At 44.1% G+C, this 24,715-nt stretch overlaps 1 protein-coding gene and 1 long non-coding RNA gene across 3 annotated transcripts in view; one reads left to right on the top strand and one right to left on the bottom strand.

The window, feature by feature from the left end:
• Positions 1-12,360: 12,360 nt before the first annotated feature.
• Positions 12,361-17,250, bottom strand: LOC123386478. Of its 2 annotated transcripts, XR_006600370.1 has the most exons (3): positions 16,800-17,250; positions 14,556-14,611; positions 12,361-13,992 (listed from the first exon to the last, which is right to left on the bottom strand). It is a non-coding gene; the product is annotated as an uncharacterized LOC123386478 (long non-coding RNA). The 2 variants fall into 2 exon arrangements; XR_006600371.1 differs by lacking the exon at positions 12,361-13,992 and having other exon boundaries at positions 14,053-14,611.
• MPP7 (MAGUK p55 scaffold protein 7) overlaps positions 17,233-24,715 on the top strand; it is a 291,409-nt gene continuing 283,926 nt past the window's right edge. The window contains exon 1 of the mRNA XM_019834123.2: positions 17,233-17,364. The gene's annotated coding sequence lies outside the window, so the exon portion shown is untranslated. The remainder of the gene's footprint in view (positions 17,365-24,715) is intronic.

Genomic DNA, 24,715 nt, shown 5'->3' with positions numbered 1-24,715 from the left:
AGAGTTCATAGCTTGGCCCTTTTATAGCTCCTAATGGGAATTCTGCCTTTCTCAGCTCCGTTCCTGGGCTTTTATGGTGCGGGATTTGCATTCAGAGAAAATGGAGAAGTTACAGGGATGTGTTCCAGGAAGGAAGGAGTTTTGCCCATGGGAGAGGACAAAGAGTAGAAATTAAAGGAAAGAGACAGTGCAAGGAGAGACAAGATCTACAAGGAAGACCTGAGAGTGACAGAGACGGAGAAAGTTTTGGGGACTGGCCACCGTTTTTAAAACATATAAAATGGCTGTTAAGGATGGGAGAGAGGATTTTTGCAAAATGTCTTGCCTTCCTTGCCCTACCTCACTGAGTCATGAACATTTCTTTTCTTTTCTTTTTTTTTTTTTTAATGTTTATTTATTTTGAGAGAGACAGAGTGTGAGGGGGGCAGGGGCAGAGAGAGAGAGGAAGACACAGAATCCTAAGCAGGCTTCAGGCTCTGAGCCATCAGCACAGAGCCCGACGTGGGGCTCAAACCCATGAACCGTGAGATCACGACCTGAGCCGAAGGTGGATGCTTAATCGACTGAGCCACCCAGGCACCCCAAGTGTTTCTTTTAAAGAAAAGTGTTAACTGCTAAGTCTCTGAACTTATGTTTAGTTTAATACTACTTCTTCAGGGCAGGGACTACAGACATTCCAGCTTTTATGTGGGTTATAATATCTCATCTATTTTGGTCAACACAAGGTCTCCTACTCCTATTCTCCTTGCCGGGGCTCCTGCCTGCTAAGTGGCTCCCAAGGCTTGGAGTGCAGGGCTCCTTACACAATGTGGAAGATCAGACTTCACCCTGCCTCTGTGATTCATTTTGTCACATGGCCCCAGGGTGCCACAAAATGCAACCAGTGTCTTTCCAACTTTCTTAGAAAAACAGGGTTTTTTTCTCTTCTTTATCCTCACAGTTAAACATACACCTGGCTACAAAAACCAGTAATGGGTTGCAGGTACAATGCAGTCTAAATAAAGTCTTTAAAAATTTTTTGATGAAGAAAATGTAATCTGAAGGGTCGAGAGTGACAGATAAGAGTTTGGCTTTGATGTGAGGCAGACAGATTTGAGCCCTAGCTCTGCCAATTATTAATTGCCTACATTTGGGCAATTAATATCGATGTTCTAGCCTCAGTTTTCTTATCTGTAAAACAGCGACAATGATATATGCCCCCATGGTGTTTATTGTGAGGACTGAATGACATAATCCAGGCAAGATACTTAACAGCTGTTTACTGTTTAAGACCACTATTTAACATGGAGAGATTTAGATGTTTGGAGCAATAGCATGAAAAGACCTTTTCTCTGGAGACTGTGGCTCAGTTGGTTAGGTGGCCGACTTTGGCTTAGGTCATGATCTCGTGGTTTGTGGGTTCAAGCCCCGCGCTGGGCTCTGTGCTGACAGCTCAGAGCCTGGAGCCTGCTTCAGATTTTGTGTCTCCCTCTCTCTCTGCCCCTCCCCATGCTCATGCTCTGTCTCTCAAAAATAAAGGAACATTAAAAGAAGAGAAAAGATCTTTTCTCATGTAGTGTCTATTTTCATATCTGTAATTAACCTTTTCTTGGTTTTTCCAGAATAGTCTGCCCTAAAAACATACCCTGGTCTCTAGTTTTTGCAGGATATAAAACTGCTTCCATATTTGAAATGTTGGCTCCGCCCCCCCCCCCCCCCCCCCACCATTTCTACTCACACCGGGAAGGTTTCAGACCTCCCAGATCCAAGTTCTGGGCTGGATTAGGCTCTGGGAGTTATGAGCTTCCTGCATCTCCATGGGAAGGAAGCTTCTTGGAGCAGTGTCTCAGAAGACGAGCTGAACCCTGAGCTCCTCCTCCTGGCATACTTAGCCCTGCCTTCTCCTGGGTTGCATCCCAGTTATAGTGAAGGGGAGGGTTCTCACCACGGACCATTCCTAGACCTTCCTTTACAGAAAAACAATCACTCAATCAAACAAACAAAGAACCTCACATTAACAACTGAAAATGGAGAGATAGATGGTTTGAGGTAGAAATCAAGTAATTATTTTAAATGAGTGGAAAAATGCAACTATACATTAACAATTGCAAAACCAAGATTTGGGCCCACCCTGAATAATTAAGAGCATGGGGGGCAATTTGAAAAACAAAAAACAAAAACACAAAAAAAACCCAAAACTTTTTTTTATAATTTAAAAAAATTTTTAGTGTTTATTTTTGAGAGAGAGAGAGAGAGAGGGAGAGAGAGAACGAGCAGGGGAAGGGCAGAGAGAGAGGGAGACACAGAATCTGAAGGAGGCTCCAGGCTCTGAGCTGTCAGCACAGAGCCTGACTCGGGGCCTGAACTCAGGAACCACGAGATCATGACCTGAACTGAAGTCGGCTGCTTAACTGACTTAGTCACCTCCCCCAAAAAAGTCACCTCGAAAAAAAGAATCTCAATTAAAAAAAAAGGGGACACCTGGGTGGCTCAGTTGGTTAAGCATCTGACTTGATTTCAGCTCAGTTCGTGAGCTCATGTTTTGTGAGATCAAGCCCTGTGTCAGGTTCTTTGCTGACAGTGGAGAGCCTGCTTGGGATTCTCTCATGCACACTCTCTCTCTGTCCTTCCCTCTCTTTCTCTTTCTCTGTATCTCAAAATAAATGCGTAAACATTTAACAAAATCTTACAAGAGCATGGAGGGCGAAATGGTAATAAGTTAATACGACCCTTTCCCACTATCGATAAGTAATTGGTAACTTTAACAGGTTTTTTTGTAAAGTACGCTTATTATAAGGGTCCTCTTTCTCACAAGTATTATAAAATATACAAAAAAATAGTTTCAATTACTTTATTTCGAAATAGTCTTTTCTCCCCCTACGGGATTGAGTTTTGTAAAATGCCTTTTTCCTTACTAGGTAAAAGTCTGGTGACCCCTTAGGATCTGGCCCAAATATCTTAGCCTGGGGAATGTAGATGATTCTGCTGTTGTCCAAGCCTTCCCTACAGAAGTCTTTTGTTTCAGCTCGTATCCTTCTTTTCCTCTAAACATATATAAGCCCATTGCTCCCTCAAAGGTTTTATTCATGCCCAACCCCACATGGAAGGCCCTCTTCCAAGGTACTTTCTCGGCCTATGTATTTCTTCTCCCTCAACTCATTTCTTTGCCTTCAATTCATGCTGATCTCTCATACTTTTGTTTTCTAGTGACCTGACTCCTTCCTGAAGGGAGGACGCAGGTGTGGCTGGAGGGTATAAATAAAGAGCCTCCCAGAGTATTTTAACATACAAGATATGTTAAGGTAGTTTTCCTACCTGAGGCAACAAAGGACATCAGAAGAATAATTTGGATGGAGAAAAATGTGTATTTTTATGAATGACATTTTCAATTTTCCATATTTAATTACCCCTCTGAATTTATGGTTTTTTTTAAATTTTTTTTTCAACGTTTTTTTTATTTATTTTTGGGACAGAGAGAGACAGAGCATGAACGGGGGAGGGGCAGAGAGAGAGGGAGACACAGAATCAGAAACAGGCTCCAGGCTCCGAGCCATCAGCCCAGAGCCCGACGCGGGGCTCAAACTCACAGACCGCGAGACACGGACCTGGCTGAAGTCGGACACTTAACCGACTGCGCCACCCAGGCGCCCCTGAATTTATGTTTTAACTTTACTTCGCTGTAGCCCAAGGTCACTCATAATACAGTTAAGATACAAAAAAAAAAAAATACAGTTAAGATACACAATCTCAATTTGAGTAGATAAATAAAGCAAGCAAATATTTTTCAAGGGAAAAAAAAAAGTCTTTGAAATGGAGTTTAAAGTTTCATCACATTCCATGTAGAAACTGGTTCTTTCTTTCTCTTCTTTTCCTTTCTTTTATTTTTTGAAGTAGGCTCCACATCCAGCATGGAGCCCAGTGCGGGGCCTGAACTCACGACCCTGAGATCAAGACTTGAGCTGACATCAAGAGCCAGACGCTTAGCTGGCTGAGCCACCCAGGTGCCCCTAGAAATGGGTTCTTTAATACACAGAAGTCACACACTGCTTCTGGCGATAATATAATTTGTGAAGAGGAAATACACGCTGTCTGCAGGTGGTGCATGATATTTGGATTTGACCTCACTTAAGCAAGGCAGGTAAAAACCACTGTCTTCCTGCACACAGAAATGTAGGACTGTATGTCTGAGACACTCACAAGAACAGGCCTATGGCCTTTCTTTTTTTTTTAATTTTTTTTAACGTTTATTTATTTTTGAGACAGAGAGAGACAGAGCATGAACGGGGGAGGGGCAGAGAGAGAGGGAGACACAGAATCTGAAGCAGGCTCCAGGCTCCGAGCAGTCAGCACAGAGCCCGACGCGGGGCTCGAACTCACAGACCGCGAGATCATGACCTGAGCCGAAGTCGGCCGCTTAACCGACTGAGCCACCCAGGCGCCCCATTGAGGCTCTAAAAACGTGAAACTTGCTCGTAAGAGACAATGGCACCCCGAGTGACAGCGTGTGGCTGTGCAGCTTGTACAGTACACAGGCGCCTGAGGTCACATCGTAGGTATCACGCATTTGAATTTTCACAAATTCCTGGCAGGTGTCAGTGAACTGTCTTGTTCTAACAAAAGCAGCACATTGTGATAGTTTTCCAACAAATGGAAATGAAGTGTCCCAAGGAAGGGTGTCTTCCGAATTTGTGCCACGGCGCCAACGACGTGAACTGGTTTAAGGGCAGCGACCCTTCCATCACTAACTATTCTGTGGATCGCTTAGCTGGTCTGCGTTGGACTAGTCTCCCTTCCACTCTATCGGTGTATGAACGTCCGTGTTTTCCATTACTGTGCCTACTCTTCGACTTTCCTGTAATACAATTTTTTTTTTCAACGTTTATTTATTTTTGGGACAGAGAGAGACAGAGCATGAACGGGGGAGGGGCAGAGAGAGAGGGAGACACAGAATCGGAAACAGGCTCCAGGCTCTGAGCCATCAGCCCAGAGCCTGACGCGGGGCTCGAACTCCCGGACCGCGAGATCATGACCTGGCTGAAGTCGGACGCTTAACCGACTGCGCCACCCAGGCGCCCCTCCTGTAATACAATTTTTAAAAAGTAAAAGGAATTGTGCTCAGACGTCTGGAGAGTTAACTTGAGTATTTGGAACTGAATCAATTTTTGCAGAAAAAATAGTTGTTATAAACCTTCATTTCATAAAATTTTGCAATTGCCACCGAACCGTTCTTAGTATATAGAAATGGCAAATGTAAACGGCCATGATGCTGTGCCCTTGCTGTAGACTATGGGGCCTTATGTTTTAAGATGTTGACTTCATCAGCTAAGCTTCTTTTTTTTTCTTTTAAAGTTTTTCAAAAAAACTTCTTTATGTTTATTTATTTTTGAGAGAGAGAGTGAACATGAGCAGGGGAGTGGACGAGAGAGAGGGGCATAGAGGATCTGAAGCCGGCTCACGAACCGTGAGATCATGACCTGAGCCGAAGTCGGATGCTTTAACCAACCGAGCCACCCAGGTGTCCCTGGCGAAGCTTCTTCTCTTTCACCATCTTCCACAGAATTGCCGAGCTGAGAGGGGTCTGTCTGGCTCCCAGATCTTCCTCCTTTTATGAGAATGGTCACTTATACACAGGCATGGGTACGGTGGCCATGATTCTTACACGGAACCAAACCCTGGGTAGAATGACTAGATCCAGACTTTGATTCCTACCCAGGCCGAAGCAGTGGGCTTTCTTTGAGGGAGGTGAAATGTGGAACTGAGAAATGCAGTGCCTGAGGCATGACAGAGCTGAGTCGCACTAAAGGTAGTGCTGTGGATAAAATACACTACAGCAAACCTGACCTTTTCTGCTCAGCCTTGGGGGTCCAAGTCTTCCACCAATCCCTCGAGCTAATTCGGTGTCCTTCTATACATGTATTTACACATGCACATACACATATAAAATATTTTTAAAGTAAACTTTTTTTTAGAACACTTCTAGATTGATAGAAAAATTATGAAGACAGTACAGAGAGTTCCTATATACCCTGTACGCAGTTTCCCCTATCAGGAACATCTTACGTTACTATGGTACATTTGTTACAATTAATGAAGCAGTATCTATACATTTCCTTAGTTTTTACATGATGTCCTTTTTCTGGGCCAGGATTCCATCTAGGCTACCATATTACATTTACTTGTTTTAAAAAAAAATTTTTTTTTTTTTAACATTTATTTATTTTTGAGAGACACAGAGAGACAGAGCAGGGGAGGAACAGAGAGGGAGGGAGGCACAGAATCTGAGGCAGGCTCTAGGCTCCGAGCTGTCAGCACAGAGCCTGACGCGTGGCTTGAACCCACGAACCGTGAGATCATGACCTGAGCCGAAGTCAGTTTCTTAACTGACTGAGCCACCCAGGCACCCCTACATTTACTTGTTATATCTCCTTAGCTGCCTCTTGGTTGTGATAGTCTCAGAGTTGTCTTGTTTTTGATGACCTTGACAGTTCTGAGGGGTACCGGTCAAGTATTTTGTAGAACGTCCCTCTATTGGATTTGTCTGATGTTTCTCTCATGATTAGACTAGGGTTAGGGACTTGGGAGGAAGACTGTACATAATGTCAACATGAATTATCATCACTGTTGATGTTGGCCTTCATCACCCAGACAGGGTAGCATCGTCAGGTTTCTCAGTTGCAGAGAAACTCTTCCTTCCTTCCCTTTTCTTGCTGAACTCCTTGGACGGAAGTCACTATGCACCGTCCACACTTAAAGAATGTGAGGCAAATGCCTCCTCCTTGAGGGTGGGGCATCTGCATACATCATTTGGAATTCTTCTGTATGGGAGATCTGTCTTTTCTCCCTATATCATAAATATTTTAAATTTATATTATCTTGAAACCGTGCCAATAGCTTTCGATGACAACAACGAGTGCTTAAAAATTATCCATTTTGAGAGATGCAAACTCAGATAACTACAGAGGTCAGCAGGTAGCAGAAAGTAAGAGTGAAGCAGGTGGGATGTGGTCCATGGCAGATTGGAAAGCACACGGCAGCTCTGAAGGGGGCACTGTCTGTTCTTGGCAATTGTTTCTCTGTGGGAGTATGGGCCAGCCTTGCCATAGCTTCCTTTTGCAAAAAATAGAAACTGGTGTCTCCTGACTTTGAACAGTTGGCAACTCATCCAAATTTTTACAAAATTTGTGCTCACCCCCGACATAACGGTAGTTTGCGACTTCTTGGGTGGATTAACAACTACACATATTAGTGGTAAGGAAATAGCCTTAGAAAGGTAGATGAGATGCCCAAGGTCACACCATTAGCTTTAGTGTCTAAATTGGGATTGACACTCAGGGCTCTAATATTATTCTATAATCGTCTCCTTTGGAGATTCTTCAACAGTTTGTTCACTTTCTCAGAATCATCTGGGCTTTGTTCTAAATTCACTGCCCTCAATGAAATATGGGGAACTGGAAGGAACTCCTTTAACACCACATCTTTGATTAAACCTACTGCAATAGGGCTCCTGAGTGGCTCAGTCAGTTAAGTAGCCAACTACAGCTCAGGTCTTGATCTCATAACTTGTGGGTTCGAGCCCTGAGTCGGACTCTGTGCTGACAGCTCATAGCCTGGAGCCTGCTTTGGGTTCTGTGTCTCCCTCTCTCTCTCTGCCCCTCCCCCTCTCTGTCTCTCTCTCAAAAATAAACATTAAAAATTAAAAAAAAAAACCCTGCAATAAATTGGTGCCATTAATCCCATTCATGCATTATTTGCCTTATTTTTTTGTGTTTCTTTCTAGATTCCATGTTCATTTGTTTCTATAATCCATATTACATTGGGGTGCCTGGGTGGCTCAGTTGGTTAAGTGACCAACTTGAGCTCAGGTCATGATCTCATGGTCTGTGGGTTCTAGCCCCGCGTCGGGCTCTGTGCTGACAGCTCAGAGCCTGGAGCCTGCTTTGGATTCTGCGTCTCCCTCTCTCTGCCCTTCCCCTGCTTGTACTCTGTCTCTGTCTCTCTCTCTTCAAAAATAAATAAACATTAAAATTTTTTTTAAAAATTCATGTTATACTAGAGTTGAGCCGGGGCTTGCAAATGCACAAATTGAATTCTGTAATCTTCTAGAAACTATGAATTTCTCCTTAAACATTAAAAAAAATGTTTAATGTTTATTTATTTTTGAGAGACAGAGCGTGAGTGGGGAGCACAGAGCCCAATGTGGGGCTTGAACCCCCCCACTCTTGAACCCCCCTCGCTTGAACTGCGAGATAACAACCTGAGTTGAAGTTGGTCGCTTAACCCACTGAGCCAACCAGGTGCCCCGCCCCTTTAAAAAATTTTTTAAAAATGTTTTTTATTTATTTTTGAGAAAGAGAGAGACAGAGACAGAGAGAAAGAAAGACAGAGCACAAGCAGGGGAGGGGCAGAGAGAGAAGGAGACAGAATCTGAAGCAGGCTCCAGGCTCCCAGCTGTCAGCACAGAACTGTGAGATCATGACCTGAACTGAAGTCAGCCACTTAACTGAGCCACCCAAGCGCCCTGTGAAGACATATTTCAATAAAGGCAATCAAGGAAAAGTGCTCTATTTTCTGGGGGCAGAGAGAGAGGGGAACAGAGGATCTGGAAGGCTCTGTGCTGACAATAGCAAGCCCAACCGAACTCACGAACAGTGAGATCACTCCCTGGGCTGAAGTGAGACACTCAATCGACTGAGCCACCCAGGTGCCTCTTATATTTTTTTTGAGAACTCTCTACACCCAATGTAGGCTCGAACCCACCATCCCAAGATCAAGAGTCACTGCTCTACTGACTGAACCGGCCAGGTGCACCTTATGGCTTTCTATCTTGCTAGTGCTTCTCTTTACATGCTTCTTAATCTTCTTTGCACAATGAAGAGTTACTCAGTTTTTTTTTTTTTTTCAACGTTTATTTATTTTTGGGACAGAGAGAAACAGAGCATGAACTTGGGAGGGGCAGAGAGAGAGGGAGACACAGAATCGGAAACAAGCTCCAGGCTCCGAGCCATCAGCCCAGAGCCTGACGCGGGGCTCGAACTCACAGACCGCGAGATTGTGACCTGGCTGAAGTCGGACGCTTAACCGACTGCGCCACCCAGGCGCCCCGAGTTACTCAGTTTTTAAGCGGGCAGAGGAGGAAGCTTCTGCTTTCCAGGTCAGCACTAATTAATGAATGATGGTGTAGTTTCTGGGGAACCTAATAGCACGAGAGCAATTATGCTTGTGACGTTCCCTGGTGAGCTCAACAAGGTAAGTACAAAGATGTCTGAGATTAATTAAATATAAGTTCTGACTAACTCATGTCAGTATAAGGGTGTTTTTTCCTCAACTTTTGTATCAATGCCCTTGTGAATGCAAAATGCCTACTCTGATCGTGCGTATTACAAAGCAAAGATGTTCTTTGCTCTTTGGGAAGGTGGCTAAATAGTGACAAGATGGTTTTTTTTTGGTAGTTATAATTACTCTCACTTTATACTCGTGGCCGAAAGGTCTTTGATCTTTTTTTTTAAATGCTAAATGCAATTTAAGAAAAAATGGTTTTTCTTATCCTAACTTCAAATGTCATGGGTATGAAGGATGTTCTAAAACTATTCCAACTCCTTCAAATTTGCAGCTTTACAGACATGGGCAGATGGGAGCAAGGGAGGGGTGTTTTGGTTAGTATGAGAAACTTTAAGTGATTTATGTCTATCTATATCTATCTGTATCTATACCTATACCTTTGATACCTATACCAATATCTATATCATCTGTATATATCTACATCTTTTATTTTTATCTATACCTACGTCTATAGCATTAAATACATTACAGGGCACATCTGATTTGAACGACTGGAGAATAGATCACAGGCTGAGGCTCCTAAGTTAAGCACACCAGCATGAGTCATCATCAGCTTACTGACAAGCTATTATCAGAGTTCCATCGTTCCAGAGGTCTTGTTTTACTCTAACACGTATGGTAATATACTATGCTGAGGCCCGCATACAGGTTCGTGTAAAGGTTTTCATGGAATCACTGGTCATCAGCGTTCAGATGCCCGAAATACCCTGTTGTCACCCCTCCCTACCCCTCAGAGTTATTGAATGGCTCTCAGTTTATACACTTGAGGGGGCGGCCAACCGCTGATGTCATCAGGAACCCATCTTGAAGCGTTACCACGTAAATATGAATAGAAATAGAGCCCTGCCAGTGCTAACAGTTTAGACGGGTGCTGCTTGCCTTGGTACAACTGGTGGATCAAAACTCTGCCATTTTGAAATTAGTTCCAAATTTATTACTGCAGCAAATGTCCACTGGGCCCTGGCTATGTGCCGGACCTGGGTGATGCCACCGGAGATACCATGGTGAATGAGTCAGACAAAGCCCCTTTCATCATGGGGACAGCTTCTTTCATTTCTAAGCAATAACAAGCCAGTGTTTTTAGCGAAGAGAAAAAATATTCCCTCGAACTTCTGGACTTAGAATTTTGATCGAGGGCCTTTCAGATTAGTGAGGGATAAAGGAGAGTTTCTTAACCTCCTCCCATGAACACACCGGAAGGTACTCTTCCCTCGTTAACAGGATCCCCGCTGTAAACGAGTTAGTCAATTATGTATATCCGGGGAGGGAACAGTAGGAGGGATTGTATCAATTTCTCAGGGCTCGTGTAATTTGAAAAAGCTCCTCAGGTAATTTTGATATCCTTTAAGACGTTCTCTTTTTGCTAGTCTATAGAGGTTATTGTTCCCACGTGCGCACACGTTCATGGTTTTTTGAGTGTTCTACGATTGTGGCTGCAGGATTCGGGAGGACTCTGGGGATGGTACGCTGGTGGCAGTGGGGTTGTGTGACTTGGTGCAGTAAAGGGAGACGCAGATATGAAGACAGGACCTGGGAAAATGAGAGCTAGTAACTTGATCTGGGAAGAATTGATCATTAATGAGGAAGTCCAACAGTCCCACACCACCAGAGACAAACCGAAGTCTAACTTACTTAGGTTAATGAACTCGTAACGGGACAGAGTGCGCCAAGGGACCCAGGGAGGGCCTCACCAAAAAAGGAGGAGGTAAGGTTATTGCAAGGTGCGTGGGAAAGGTGGAGTTGGGTAAGATTTAGATCAAAGAGTGTTACGACGGTTTCAAAGCAGAGCAAAGCTGTGAGTAATATTTTATAAACATTTAATAACATTCTTAGCAACATCAGGTCTGGGCTGAACGGCATACTCGGAGTCCTATTTCCTTGGATTAACGCACAATGCTGTGTGTCCAAATCCTTTACCGGACGGTCTGCACCTCGGCTGAAAATCAAGGCTGCTGCTTTGTGTCAAAGTGACCCACAGGCTCCCATCATTCAGGCGAGACCAAGGGTTCCGCTCTCACTGATAACTCAACTCAGTTTCCCACAGTCTGTGATTTTAGAGAACGAGTTTTCTTAGCCCTATGTCCTTGGTGTTAATTAACAAAAGCAGTTTTTGCAGCTTCACACGGGTGTGACAAGGTGCAAAAGTACATTTTTTTTTACTGAGGCACCAAGAGACAATAGATGTAAACTTCTAAAAACTTGCCAGAGCAGGAAGCAAATCTCAAAGGAAATATCTCAGCTCCTCGTTGACTCTTAAAAATCCCTCACTCAAAACAGGATCGTGCAAAGGCAGCGGAAGTGGGGTTTGGGTAGGATCTGTGAGGAAGTGTTCTTCCGAGAAAGCAATGCTGAGTGCCACCTAACCTCTGGTCCAAGGTCTTCCTCCTTGATCTCCCTGAGGAGGGGTGTCAGGGGAATCAAAGTGGGTTTGTGTTCTCTGGTTCTTGGAGTCTCTGGCTTTTTCCTAAGATATCTAAAATGGAGAGACTGAAGGTGTTCGCTTGAGGCGTTAGTTCAGAGAGACAGCAGGGAAGGAGAGGGAGTACTCAAGACCCGTGTGCTCTGAGAATCCACCAAGCTCTGGCATCTGGGTCGGTGGGAGTTAAGTATGTGTGAAGGTTTCTCGAGGACCCGAGGAGAGCCGTTTGTGAGAGAGAGCTGTGCTGGAGATGTGTAAATCTTTTTTTTTTTTTTTTTAACATTTATTTATTATTGAGAGAAAGAGACAGACCGTGAGCAGGGGAGGGGCAGAGAGAGAGGGAGACACAGAATCCGAAGCAGGCTCCAGGTTCTGAGCTGTCAGCACAGAGCCCGACGCGGGGCTCGAACTCACAAACCGAGATCATGATCTGAGCTCCAGTCAGCCGCTCAACGGACTGAGCCACCCAGGCGCCCCTGGAGATGTGTAAATCTTGCCCAAGAGCAACAACTGGAGAGGTGATCAAGGGGAGAATTTGTAGAAAGTAGCCTTCCGGGAACCAGAAACTAAGGGTCCTCCTGGGTGCGGGAAGCGGCAGCCAGAGAAAACTGCATTGACTAGGACAGGAGAGACAAAGTCAGATGTTTCAAGTTCAGGTCTCTAAGATTGTTAGAAAGCACCTGAGAGGGGAAGTGCTCCGTGTAGTCAGTCCTTGGCCAGGCCCAGAGCAACGTCTCCCCGTCTCCCCGTCTCCCCGCAGCAGGAAGAGCTGAGCACAGATGCCGGATCTTTGGAGTACTCTCCTCTCCTTACCTTGTGAATTTGGAGGCGGTTCCTTCTCCCCTTCCTGGGAGGACCCAGCCTGCCTGGGACCCTGGCTGAGGGAGTGGAGGGAAGGCCTATCTGAATGAAGCTTGAAGTGTTGATCAAAGTGTATTGGCATTCATATGAAAATTTCTCAGTGAAAACTATATTTTATGGCTTAAACTGATCAAAGGATTTTTGTTATCTAAAAGCTATCAGAGAAGTTATGGGACTGCCCACATGTTCATCTGAGTGAGTGTCGAAGGAACATGGGCAGGTGAAGGTCCACCTTCTGCTTGTATCGTTTCATTGGTCCTGACTGTTCTTCGTGCTGGTTTCAGCTGAGCCGAGAGCAGTGTTCACGGATATTCACCAACCTGGCAGGTGCTTTTGCTCTTTAGGTAAATCAGTGTCAGGAGGTATACTTGACACAGGGAAATTGGGAATCAGTAGAAGACTTAAATGGGAATGGCAGCTCGAAAGTGGAAGAGACAGGGGTACTTCGTGTCTGGAAGCCAACTGAAATAAACAGATTTCAAGAAAGCCGGCAGTCACCATCGAAGACTTTGGTCTTGGCCTCTGGGCCTCCGTCTTAGTGTGAAAGGACAGGCAAAGACTTTCACTGAATAGATAATGGAGCCCCACTGACTGACTCCACAAAACGTTGGGTAGCGGGGGCAGGATGCATGCCTATCTGGCAATCTGTCTAGTGCCTGTTCTCTGGGAAATCACTGGCTGTCAACAGAGATGGGCCCTGGCAGCCACGTTGGTGGTCCCCACTCTCCCCACACCTCCATGATCACAGGTGGTGGGATAGAGTGGAGACGGACCAGGCATAGCCACTCGTATTTTCTCTCCGTAGAATTTGGGATTGTGTCAAAGTAGTTGATTAGGTTGGGGGTTGGAGAGCACTAAGGTAGCTTCACTTTGACTACTTTGGAGCCCCGAAAGCTATTTTCTAGAGAATAGGAGAGTAGAAAGAGGCTGGTTTGAAGACAGAGAAAACTACAGCCAAGTTTCTCTTGTCTTTCAAGTCAAGACTGACTTTCTTTGCCCTTGGATTCTACGTTACCCCTCTGTCTTAAGCATTAATCTTTGAACTCTATTATTGGGGCACAGAGATTACTTTTCAGTGGCTTTGAAGCATTGTGCCATACATTTCAGTGGTTACATTTTTTATTTACTTTTTAACTTATTTAGTTGCTGCATCTTTTGATTCACCTGCCACTACCAGCTGGATGCACCAAGATATTTTGACATTCTCAGCATTTCCACTGATTAGCCCTCCACAGTGCAGGGTCGGGGGGTGGGGGGGGGCTCTCTTTTCTTACAGATATCTGGTAATGGTGTGAGTTCAACCAGTAAAGAGAAAGCCATGGTCAGAAGCACGCTAAAGGCCGGAACTGGTAGAACAGATCTCTCACTCCGAGGGCTTCAGCTCTGTCCTAATTCTGGCCAAATAGGATTAATACTGTTAACTCATTACTATCCTAAAAGGAATGTCATAGTTATAAGAGTGTGTGTGCAATTTTTAATGACTTGTGTTGAAGAAACGAAGGAGATAATGTGAAACAACAGTCTGTTTCTTCTCCTGCTTTGCTCAGCTCTTATGCTTTCAGAATGCTGCTTCTAATTGGATTTTTGTTCCCACATTCTGGGCTCATCCATGCTAGGCAAACTTGCGACGTGGGGAAAGTTGATTTTTTATGCAATGCTTTCTAAGGCTTTGCCTTAGATTTCCTTCTTCTGGACTGTGGCCCAATGTTCCTTTGTTGTGGCTCCCTGGATCTAGAACCTGTAGCCTTTCACTGGGATGATGCCCTACTGATTCAGTGATCCCTCATTTCTTTCAGGATGATCTCCTTGGCCCTTTCTGGATTCTGTTCCCATAGCACCCTTGATTTCCTTAACACTTGTGCAGTAACAATTTGTCTGTAGATCCACCTGGGTTGGTATCATACTCAATATTATACCCCCACAGCTAGCCTATCCCTGCAAAATAGTAGGTTCTTACTAGATCTATGCCTGATAGGCTGGCCTGGTGAATGAATGTCCACTTCTTTGGTGACTCTGAAAAGGGAAAAGAAAATCATGATTTTATTCCAACATCCTGTTACCTTATCAGGAATCTACGATAAAATACAAACTTCCTACCACTGCCTACAAGGCCCTGCCTCCCTCTCTGACCTGTCTGGGATCACTCCCTCCCTGTGCCAGTCTAACCACCCTGGTCTTCTCTCTCTTCCTGCAACGTTACTCTTCTTCCTCCTTCGGGACCTTGGCTCTTGCTGTTTCCTCTGCTAGGAATGCCATTGCCCTCGGGTTCTGTAGAGCTGGTTGGTGTTTTCTGATTTCAGTGGCAGCTCAGATCTTAGAGTATTTCTCTCTCCCTTCCCAAATTCAAGAAGCACCTCCATCCCTTGGGTACCTGTTTTCTTCTTTGCCTTTATCCCTTTCTGTAAGTTTATCTGTTGACTTGTTCATTGTCTTTCTTTTCCTGATAAATAGCTCCTACTCTGTCTTGTTCAAGGCAATGCTTAGTAGAGTGACCAGTTCACTGAAGGAACTAGAATTTGATGATTAGTATTATTACATGTTTGTTGAGTAAAGGAATAAAATAATATATTTTTAATTTTTTTTTTTTTGAGAGAGAGAGAGAGAGAGAGAGAGAGAGAGAGAGCGCGCATAAGCGGGGAAGAGGCACAGAGAGAAGGGGACAAAAGGTCCAAAGTGGGCTCTGTGCTGACTGGCTAGCAGCAAGCCGGATGTGGGGCTCGAACTCACGAACCGTGAGATCATGACCTGAGCTGAAGTCAGAGGCTCAGCAGACTGAACCACCCAGGTGCCCCATAAAAGAATAATTTTTGATATAAATTACTTAATCACAAAGAAAGAATGTTAGTAATGGAATGCCAGGCATTATTGTGGGAAAACTTTTGGAGAGTTTTCTTGCCAATTTGGTCATAGTAGGCAGTGAGTGCTAAGTTCTTTTTTTTTTTTTTTTTCTTACATATTTACACATAATTAGATCTCAACAGTAAGTTACTTGCTTAGAGTATACTGGGACATCTATTTTCAGACTATTGTTTAGGATTCCATTTACTGCAAAGGTGATATAAAAAATTGTTAGGTAATGAGGTTACTGCCCTCCAAAGAGTTTTATCGTATTCTCAGGAGAAAAGAGAAAAGGGATGTGCCCTATTCCTTGTATTGAGTTTCTTGTTCTTCTTTTCAAGTTCATGTTTACCTTAACATTCCTTTCCTTCCTTAGTTTTGAATTTTGCCAGCTTCCATTTTTTTTTCACTACTGTATAATTCATGGAGTTGTTGGGGAAAGGCTTTATTTCAAACAGCCTATTTCTGAACCTCATGGGGAATGACAAGAAGAACAAATAGAATAGGGAAGCAGCCAGAGAGTTAAGGGAGTATGGTCCCCAGGTGAGTTATGCTTCATTCCCTTCTAAACACAGGGCCAGCCTACTCTGGTCTGAGAGCTCAGATTACCTTAACTCTAGGTCACTGATCATTCTCTCTCCCCTCCTCCCTCGACTTTCAATTTGCAAAGTTAAAGTCACATCTCGAAGTTCTGTCACATCCCTTTCTTTAATTCCCTGTAGTGGTTGAGTTTTCCAATTTATATCTTCTGAATTTCTTTCCATATACTTCCTTTTTTTGTTTTTTGTTTTTGTTAGTGCTTTATTTATTTTGTCCTTTGGATTCTAAATTCTTCCTGTCAGGGAGTTTTCCTATAAATCTTTTGAGAGTGTGATGCATTCTACATTATGTGTAAGTAGCATTTATTTACTCAGGAAAGAGCATGGGTGAGCCTCAGTAATACTTAGTGATACTTGTAAAGTTCTTAGAAGGGGCTGATACCAGTTCATATTGTTTTGATGACCATCATATGTTGCCTGTATTACTATATATTTGTTTTCTACCGTGAAAGAATTAGTCTCTTGGATATCCCGAAGGTTTGCTTTACCATTCTTTGCACTTTACTTTCTATTTAAAAATTATTTCTAATTATAAAAGTAATATATGCCTCATACACAGGTAAAACGAAAAAAAAAGTGACGCATAATTTTGCCAGGAGCGAAAACATTTTTTTGCCTTTCCTTCTCTTAGGACAATTTCCCTTTGAATCTTATGAAGTACTTAAAAAATACCCAGGGAAAAACTCTCTAAATCCTAGCTAAATTCACGTTAAAGGTTAGCTGTTACTATCAAGTTCATTCGGGAATCAAAGAATCTCTCGCACCTGGCAAAGAAACCTGGGTATCCGGGTTTCTTCGCTTCGGAGACGTTGCAGGTCTGCCAGACAACGCATTCGGCAGCCACCTGGGAACCAAGCGGGTAGGGGCGGAGCTTCCGATGATTGAGGGGAGAGGGAGAGGAGCTACAGAGCTCTCGCCAATCAGACCTCCGCTTTGTTTTCTCTTACCGACCAATGAGAGAGCTCTGCTGTCGAGGCCGTCTTCAAGTCCGAGACGCCTACCTCCGTCGCAGCCTATAAGCAGGCGCGTCTTACGAAGCGTCTGAGGAGCTCCGGCCCCGCGGGCGTTACGGTCCCGCCCCAGCCCGTCCCTCCAGCCGTGGCCCCGCCCTTCCGAGGGAGGGGGCCAAGTCGGTTACTCGCCGGGCTGAAGGTGGGGGCCGGGCTCCCGCTGGGCTCGTGCGTTCTGCGCCCGCCGAGGCGGTGCCGAGCCCGCTGGCTCCTGATTGTCCTTTGCGGCGGCTGCGGTCGCTGCCTCCTCGTCTCCCGACCCGGGGCTGCAGGGGCCAGAGCGATCGCGCCTCCCGCCGGCCGCGGCTGCCCGGAGCAGGTAATGGGACGCCGGGGCTGCGGCGCCTATCCGAGCACCGGTGCGGCACAGGCTGTGGGGTCTGCTCCCCTTGCTGTTCCCGCGGGCGGCGGCCGGGCCAAGCCGGGCCGCGTCACCCGGAGCCTCCCGCCAGCCTCGAAGCGCCTCCTCCCGGGAGCCCGCGGCGGCGGCGACACCTTGCGGGGAGGTGGGGGCGGGGTCGGGCGAGCGACCGGGAAGGGGAGGGGGGGGCAGCGGCGGGTGGGACCCCTTGGGGACTCGCCTGAGGCGGCTGGGCCCAACGGAGGGCGCGAGGACGCGCAGGTGGAGAAAAGCTGCGGAGTTGAGTCAGAGTCAGGCTCGCGAGGAAAAAGGATCTACTGATAAGTAGCGATTAGCTGAGTGGCTTTTTTTTTTTTAAGCGAGAAAGGTGTCTTGGGTATTGTTAATTACATATTTCCTAAGACAGGCGCATTGCAGTGCCACTTACACATGAACACTGTTTACTTATTATTTATTATTTTTTAAATTAGAAGTCTTTAACGTGAACTTGGTTGGGGACTTTCCTGAAGTGACAAGTAGACCCAGCAGTGTGACTCACCTTTGTCTGGGCTGAAGTGGGGAACGGTGCGATGGGAGTGAGGGGGAGGAATGTTCACGAGGAATGCCTGCGCAGGTTTGAAAGGCTTGAGGGGGTGGAACCTTGTTTCTGTCACTTTGTCAAACTGGGATTCTTTTTTCTTGTAATTTTTTAAACATTGGCATTCAAATACAAAAGCTTCTCTAAAAACCATCTCTGGGTTTAGCTTTTAGGGATGCACCTGCTTGGTACTCATGCAGTAATATTTTGCATAGAAGCCAGGCTATTCATTATATGAATTGCATTTTGAATTGTTATTACCTTGGACTTGCTTAATAACCTTTTTCCATTCACTATTAACAAGTGAAATGGTGAAGGTCACCGGGTGTCGGTGGTAATGGCACAGTGAGAACTCTTGGAGCAGTGTTCTCCCCCTCCAGGTGCACTCCAGTTCTACAAACCAGTACAGGTTTTCCCCGCTCTCTGAAAACAGCGTTCCCGTGAAACCTTTTCTAAGCTGAAGTGCTGCAAAGCAAAGCAGCACTTACTATTTATATGGCAAACATTTTCAGTGTTCCAGATGCACCCCTCCCCCCCCCCCCAAAAAAAAACCTCTTGGGCTTTTCTGATACCTTAGGACACGTTTTGCTAGTGGATGCATTAGAATACGTCAAGATACAGCACAGATGCTCGACACAGGTCAAGGCTGCGGCAGCGTGATGCTGGATGCTGAGTGTAGTTCCCAGGGAAGGAGCTGGGCAGAGCCACTTCTGATGCTTGGGGTGCATCCTGCCTCTACACCAGCCAGTGCAAAACAAACACTGAACGTTATTTTCGCTTTTCCTTTTTAAAAAAGGGAGAATCCTCTGTTGGATTTCTTTCGGTTAGCTAAGTAGGTCTTTCATAAAAGCAAAGTAGTGGTACATGAACTTGTGAAAAATGGGAGATAACCTGTATTTCCATTTAGGTCTTTTAATGAGACTCTCATAGACTCTATCAGTTCTGTAATCCTTCTATTCAGAGGCTGGTAATGCATATCATGCCCATTTTACAAGTACCTAAATGAAAGCCCTAGAGATGAAGAGAATTCTGTTCCAGGTCACCTGGCTCCTACTTTATTTTACACCTGTAATGGATTTAATCCAGGATCTACTACGGTTCCCACCATCAGGCAAGCGTCTGCATACTGATTTGATCATGTGATACAAGAGTCACAGATGGAGGTGGTTATTTCCAAGTAAAGGAATATTGTCTCTTGGGTTTTTTTGTTTTGTTTTTTCTTTCTCCTCGAGGTTGCTAAGATAGTTTAAATCACACCAGAAAGGCACTTTCTCATACAGGCTAAACAAAACAAACTCCTTGTAGTGCTATGTGAGAAACTTCTATTTTAAATTTTGGGAGGTTTTCCAAATTAGAGAACCATATCTTATTTACGTTTGCAGTTGCAGTATTGGAGTGGACTCCAATACTGTTTTTTGAATTGAACCCAAACAATTCACATGCAGAAGGCAGAGGAAAATGAAGCATGATGCATTTTGGTCATGACTTATGACTTCTTTTTGCAGAAGGTTTACTATAAATTTAGTGGAAAAATTGAAAATGTAAAAATCATTCCTTCATTAGAATAACACAAGGGAGTTTGGGGGTTAATGGAGAGCAGGCTTAGATGGATAGTTGGGAGGAACCTTTTGAATGATGTCAAGGCCTGGGGAACTTTGGAGAATTGCTCAGTTATGTTAAATTTAGTAGTCATCAGGAACATGGAAATGTCTTAGGAATTAATGGAACTGTTCTAACCATGAAGTTGTCCCTTTACATGGGAGATGTATCTGTTGCATGTAACATGTACATTTTGACATAAGTTTTCCTTATAGGGTATGAGGCATCCCTTACACAAGCCCCATCAGCCTAACTCTGATTCTGTTTGTTTTTGCAGTAATGTCTTAATTTTTAGTCTCCTGTCAAAATTTTCGACACCCAAGCAAAAATTGCCACTAAGAAACCTTTATCAGCCTGTTTGTACAGAAAATGAGTCCTCTTTTCTTATGAACACAACCCTCTTGCCAAGTGGGAACCAAAAAGATTTAGGCGGTTTGTATGTATAGTATTTGTTGTATTCTTATCTAGGGTTTCTTCCTTTAAAAAAAAAAAAAAAAGAATAATTAATTACAATGTTACACAACTCCCACTAGGTGGTGCACTGGGTGCTGCTTCATAGAGCGTTCAATCAGATCTTTTTTTCCTTATAAACATTTCACTGACAAAGATACAAATGTACTGTAACTGTTCCTGTTGTAATGGCAGTTCAGAGATAATTGCAATGAGTGACTTAAGTCAGTTTTATTAAGTGAGATTATTTGGAAGGAAGCAGCAGCTTAAAGTGAAGGACACTGTTAGTAATTTTAGAAATAACTTCTGAAAACCTCTCTGATTCTCCCTGTAATCAGGAACCGGGAACCAAAAAACCACCAGAGTGTGGATTTTTGGTCCTACATTTGATTTGCACTTTTTTTTTTTAAATGGCTGTGTTTTAACTCTTAATGTGAACTAGGAGCTATTTGAGCATAGTTTTATGTTCTTTGATTACTGTTTTCTCAAAAGTAGTGGTAGAATTAAAGTGGGCACGTATAACAAGAATATTCAAGTCTTGAGTATGAGCAAATTCTTAAGTTATAAATTTTTTTTCCCCAGGCACATAAAACACTTGGTTTTTCTTTCTTGAAGGCTCCCATAATCTGTTCTTTTAGGAGATCATTATTATCAGCTTACTCCACTTATAAAGAAGGGAGTATTCTCCCTCTGATTGTAGAAGCTAACAGGCTTGTTTGTTACTAATTGCTGTTACTGATTGTTAGTTACAGTAGGGGGCTGAGAAAACCTACCTATTGCTTTCATAAGGGGTGCCAGTTTTAGATATAGAAATGGCATTGTTACTGGAGAAGGACTGTTTGGGACGATTGCATTTTAGGAGATGTTTTGCAGAAAGCATTGGACTTTTAAAAGGCAGGATAAGAACTTAAACAGGAAGGTCTGTAGGTGGTTGGTGCGTGTGTGTTTCAGTTCCAATGAACTCTGTGTGGTGAGAAGGGCTTTGGTAGTTTGTTTCTTGGAACCAGCTGGGATTCTCAGGGGATTTGATGGTGCTTTGGGAGGGGGAAGATAAATAGGTATCATTCCTTCTAGGATGCTGGCTCCTCCAGTGCTGCCAGCCCTTGGGTGAGCGTGGGTGTGGAAAGCTGGCAGATTACAAACTGCCTGAGTGTGGGCTTTCCAGAGCTCTCTGCATCTTTGACTTGAATCAAGTCAATATGCGTTTTAAGTCAGGTTTATAGCTATCCCATGGTACAGACTTGGGCTAGTTAACTCTTTAGTCTCTAAATTTATGTTTTTAATGTTTAAAATAAGTGGAATCCTGAACTTCATAAAATTGAGTACACACGTGAATAGCTTACAAGAATTATTAGGCATATAGTCGGTTCTCACATTATGGTAGGTGCTTGAATCTGTATATACTTCTGATACTGTCTTCCACTCCCTTAAAAAAAGGAGTCAATAGGGCGCCTGGGTGGCTCAGTCGGTTAAGCGTCCGACTTCGGCTCAGTCATGATCTCGCGGTCCGTGAGTTCGAGCCCCGCGTTGGGCTCTGTGCTGACAACCCAGAGCCTGGAGCCTGTTTCAGATTCTGTGTCTCCCTCTCTCTGACCCTCCCCCGTTCGTGCTCTGTCTCTGTCTCCAAAATAAATAAACGTTAAAAAAAAAATTTAATAAAAAAAAAGTCAATAGAAATAGGCACATTTAAGTACACACACACAAATTTAATGTTATTACTTGACCTGAGGACTTGAGTTGGGATAGGAAAGAAGGCTCCTGGTCTAGATACTGCTTTGAAAAGAGAAGGGTCAGGTAGGATGCCTTAAAGGGCAGGCTCAGTAAGGGGGTGGGATTATCGAGCACTTTTGCTCTAGTATGCATGGTGAAAACCTCCCATGAGCTTGACTCATGATAAAAACGTGTTTGGGAGATGGTGCCTATGTGTGTTTATTTAAAGCACTTTGAATCTCGAGAATGCAAATATTCCTGAAGGTTGTTATTTTTTTCTTTTTTTGGCAATTGGAAGTGTGTTGAGGGGTGTTGTAAGAATCTGGAGTGGAGCCAGAGATAAAAAGGATTATGGAGCTGTGGACCAAGATTTGTCAAGCTTCTGCTGCTGATAACTCAAAACATTTTTGTCCTCTTCCTAATATAGCTTCTGATTCAACTTCTGAAGATTCTGTTTGGATCTCTGTGCTCTTTTTCGTGTTTGGAATTTAAAATCCAGTTCCTAGTAAGTCTCCTCAGAGTAGACTTTTTTTTAGGCAGTTGAATCAGGGTACAGATTCGGCATTTTGTCAGGTTGGGGAAGGAGTTACTGTGTTTTGAGAAAATGAATGAACATTATTTTGATTTATTTAGAGTCATTTTAAATAGGATCAAAAGTTTAAGTTTTGAAATTTCCAAAATGGTGATCGTTTCCCTTTTAACATGCATACATTGAACATGAAAACTGTAGACCAGTGGTTCTCAAACCTCAGGGGCCTCCAGCTCACTTGGAGGGCTTGTGAAAACCTAGGTAGCTTGTGCCATTCTTATTGTTTCTATGTTTATTTACTTGGAGAGGGATAGGGAGGGAGACCATCTCAAGTCACGCTGTCAGCACAGAGCCTGACGTGGGGCTCTATCCCACGAACCATGAGCTCATGACCTGAGCCAAAATCAAGAGTAGGACGCTTAACCGACTGAGCCACCCAGGCACCCCTTACAGTTTCTGACTCAGTGGGTCTGGGGGTGGGCCCTGAGAATGTGCTTTTCTAATAGGTTCCAAGGTCATGGTGATGCGGCTGACCCAGGGATCACACTTTGAAAACCACTGAGGAGATGCCAGGTTAAGAAAAAAGGCTTTGAAGGTTGAAAGATCTGGATTTGAATCCCTGCTCTGTCACCGACTACTTCTTTGTCTTCAGGCCCCCCTTTATTCCCTCTGTTTTTTCCTTTAAAAAAAATTTTTTTTATTCTTTCTTTATTTTTGAGAGGGAGAGAGAGAGAGAGAGAGAGCGCACGCACAAGACAAGAGTGCGAGTTAGGAACACAGAAAGAGGGAGACACAGAATCTGAAGCAGGCTCCAGACTCTGAGCTGTCAACACAAAGCCTGAGGCCAGGCTTGAACTTGTGAACTTTGAGATCATGATCTGAGCCGAAGTTGGATGCTTAACTGACTGAACCACCAGATGCCCCCAGAAACATTTTTAAGCGACATAGAAGAGACATTAGTGTTTTTTTTTTCCCTCCTAAAAAGGTTTCTTTGGTCAAAATATTTTGGTTTCTTACAATAATCATTGAAGTGCACGTTTTATACAATAAGAATTTTAAAGGTTGTTCCTAAGAGTTCAATTACAGGAAGTACCCGAGAGTCTTCTTTAGAAAATGGTCTTGCCGGTAGGCGTCTGACCCTTGGTTTCAGCTCAAGTCATGATCTCACAGTTTGTGAGTCTGAGCCCCACATTGGGATCTGCGCTGACATTGGGGAGCCTGCTTGGGATTGTCTCTCTCCCTAGCTCTCTGCTCCTCCCCTGCTTGTGCTCTCTCTCTCTCAAAATAAATAAAGTTTAAAAAAAAATTAAAAAAAGGAAATAGTCTCCCCTGTATTATGGGGACTATGTTTGATGACCCCCAAATGCAGTTCTTGGAGATTCTTCCCCCTTTGGCTGCCTGCTTGGTTAATTCTCTGTCTGCAGGTCTCTGAGATTCCGCCCCCGTGGAGCAAGCCTCTGAAAGTCGTGCTTCATTCCTGATGCTTCCTGTCACAGTCACCCATTTTACTTCCCTCCGTGCACTTGTCACCCTCTTTTACGGTGTTAGCTGTTGACTTTTTACTGTTTCCTTCACTAGAACGTAAAGTCTGTGAGGGCAGGGCCCAAGTGCAGCACCTGGTGGGTTGGGGATTTAGCACTTACTGGTTCCATGAAGGAACGCACGTGGCTGGGACTCCCTTGCCAGGTCAGGCATGCAATTAATTAATTGCATTAATTAATGCTCCCTTGGTGGCCCACTGTCGTTATCGGTCCACGTGAAGGCTCTCTGTTCATTTCATTGTGTATTGCCCCTTCGTCTCCTATTCTATTCCTGTTTCTCCTCCCTGCACCCTCCCCACCTAGGACCCTTTCTTGGGCTTGTGCATGACTTCATTAAATTCTGCCAGATTATTATCTGGAATGGCTGTGCCAGTTTACAAGGTTGCCAGCTGTCCTTCCCACATTCTTGGTATTTTCTGACCGTCTAAGTTTTTACAATCTGATGCAACGGATGGAGCCAACTGGGCACAAAGTGATACATTATCATTGTGATTTAGAATTCTCTGATTACTGATGCAGTTGAGTATCCTATCATCTGCTTCTTAGCTGTGTGGCTTTCCCCTTTTGTGAATTGGCATTTATATATTCTTCACCTCTTTTTCTTTCTTTTTTTATTTTTTAATGTTTGTTTATTTTTGAGAGTGTGCGAGGGGAGGAGGGGCAGAGAGAGAGGGAGACACAGACTCCAAAGCATGCTCCAGACTCTGAGCTGTCAGCACAAAGCCTTACAGGGGGCTTGAACCCATGAGCCGTGAGATCATGACTTGAGCCAAAATCGGGGGCTTAACTGACTGAGCCACCCAGGCACCCCCCCCCCCCACTTTTTAAAAAATTTCCTCTTTTTCTATTAGATTTCTATAGCCCTCTTCCTGCTTTTCTCCCCTAATTCACAGGAATTTTGTG

The sequence above is a fragment of the Felis catus genome, chromosome B4 (assembly GCF_018350175.1).
Source record: "Felis catus isolate Fca126 chromosome B4, F.catus_Fca126_mat1.0, whole genome shotgun sequence".
Taxonomy (NCBI): Eukaryota; Metazoa; Chordata; class Mammalia; order Carnivora; family Felidae; genus Felis; species Felis catus.
Note: the sequence above shows the minus strand (reverse complement) of the source record. Positions and strands in the feature narration are given on the sequence as shown.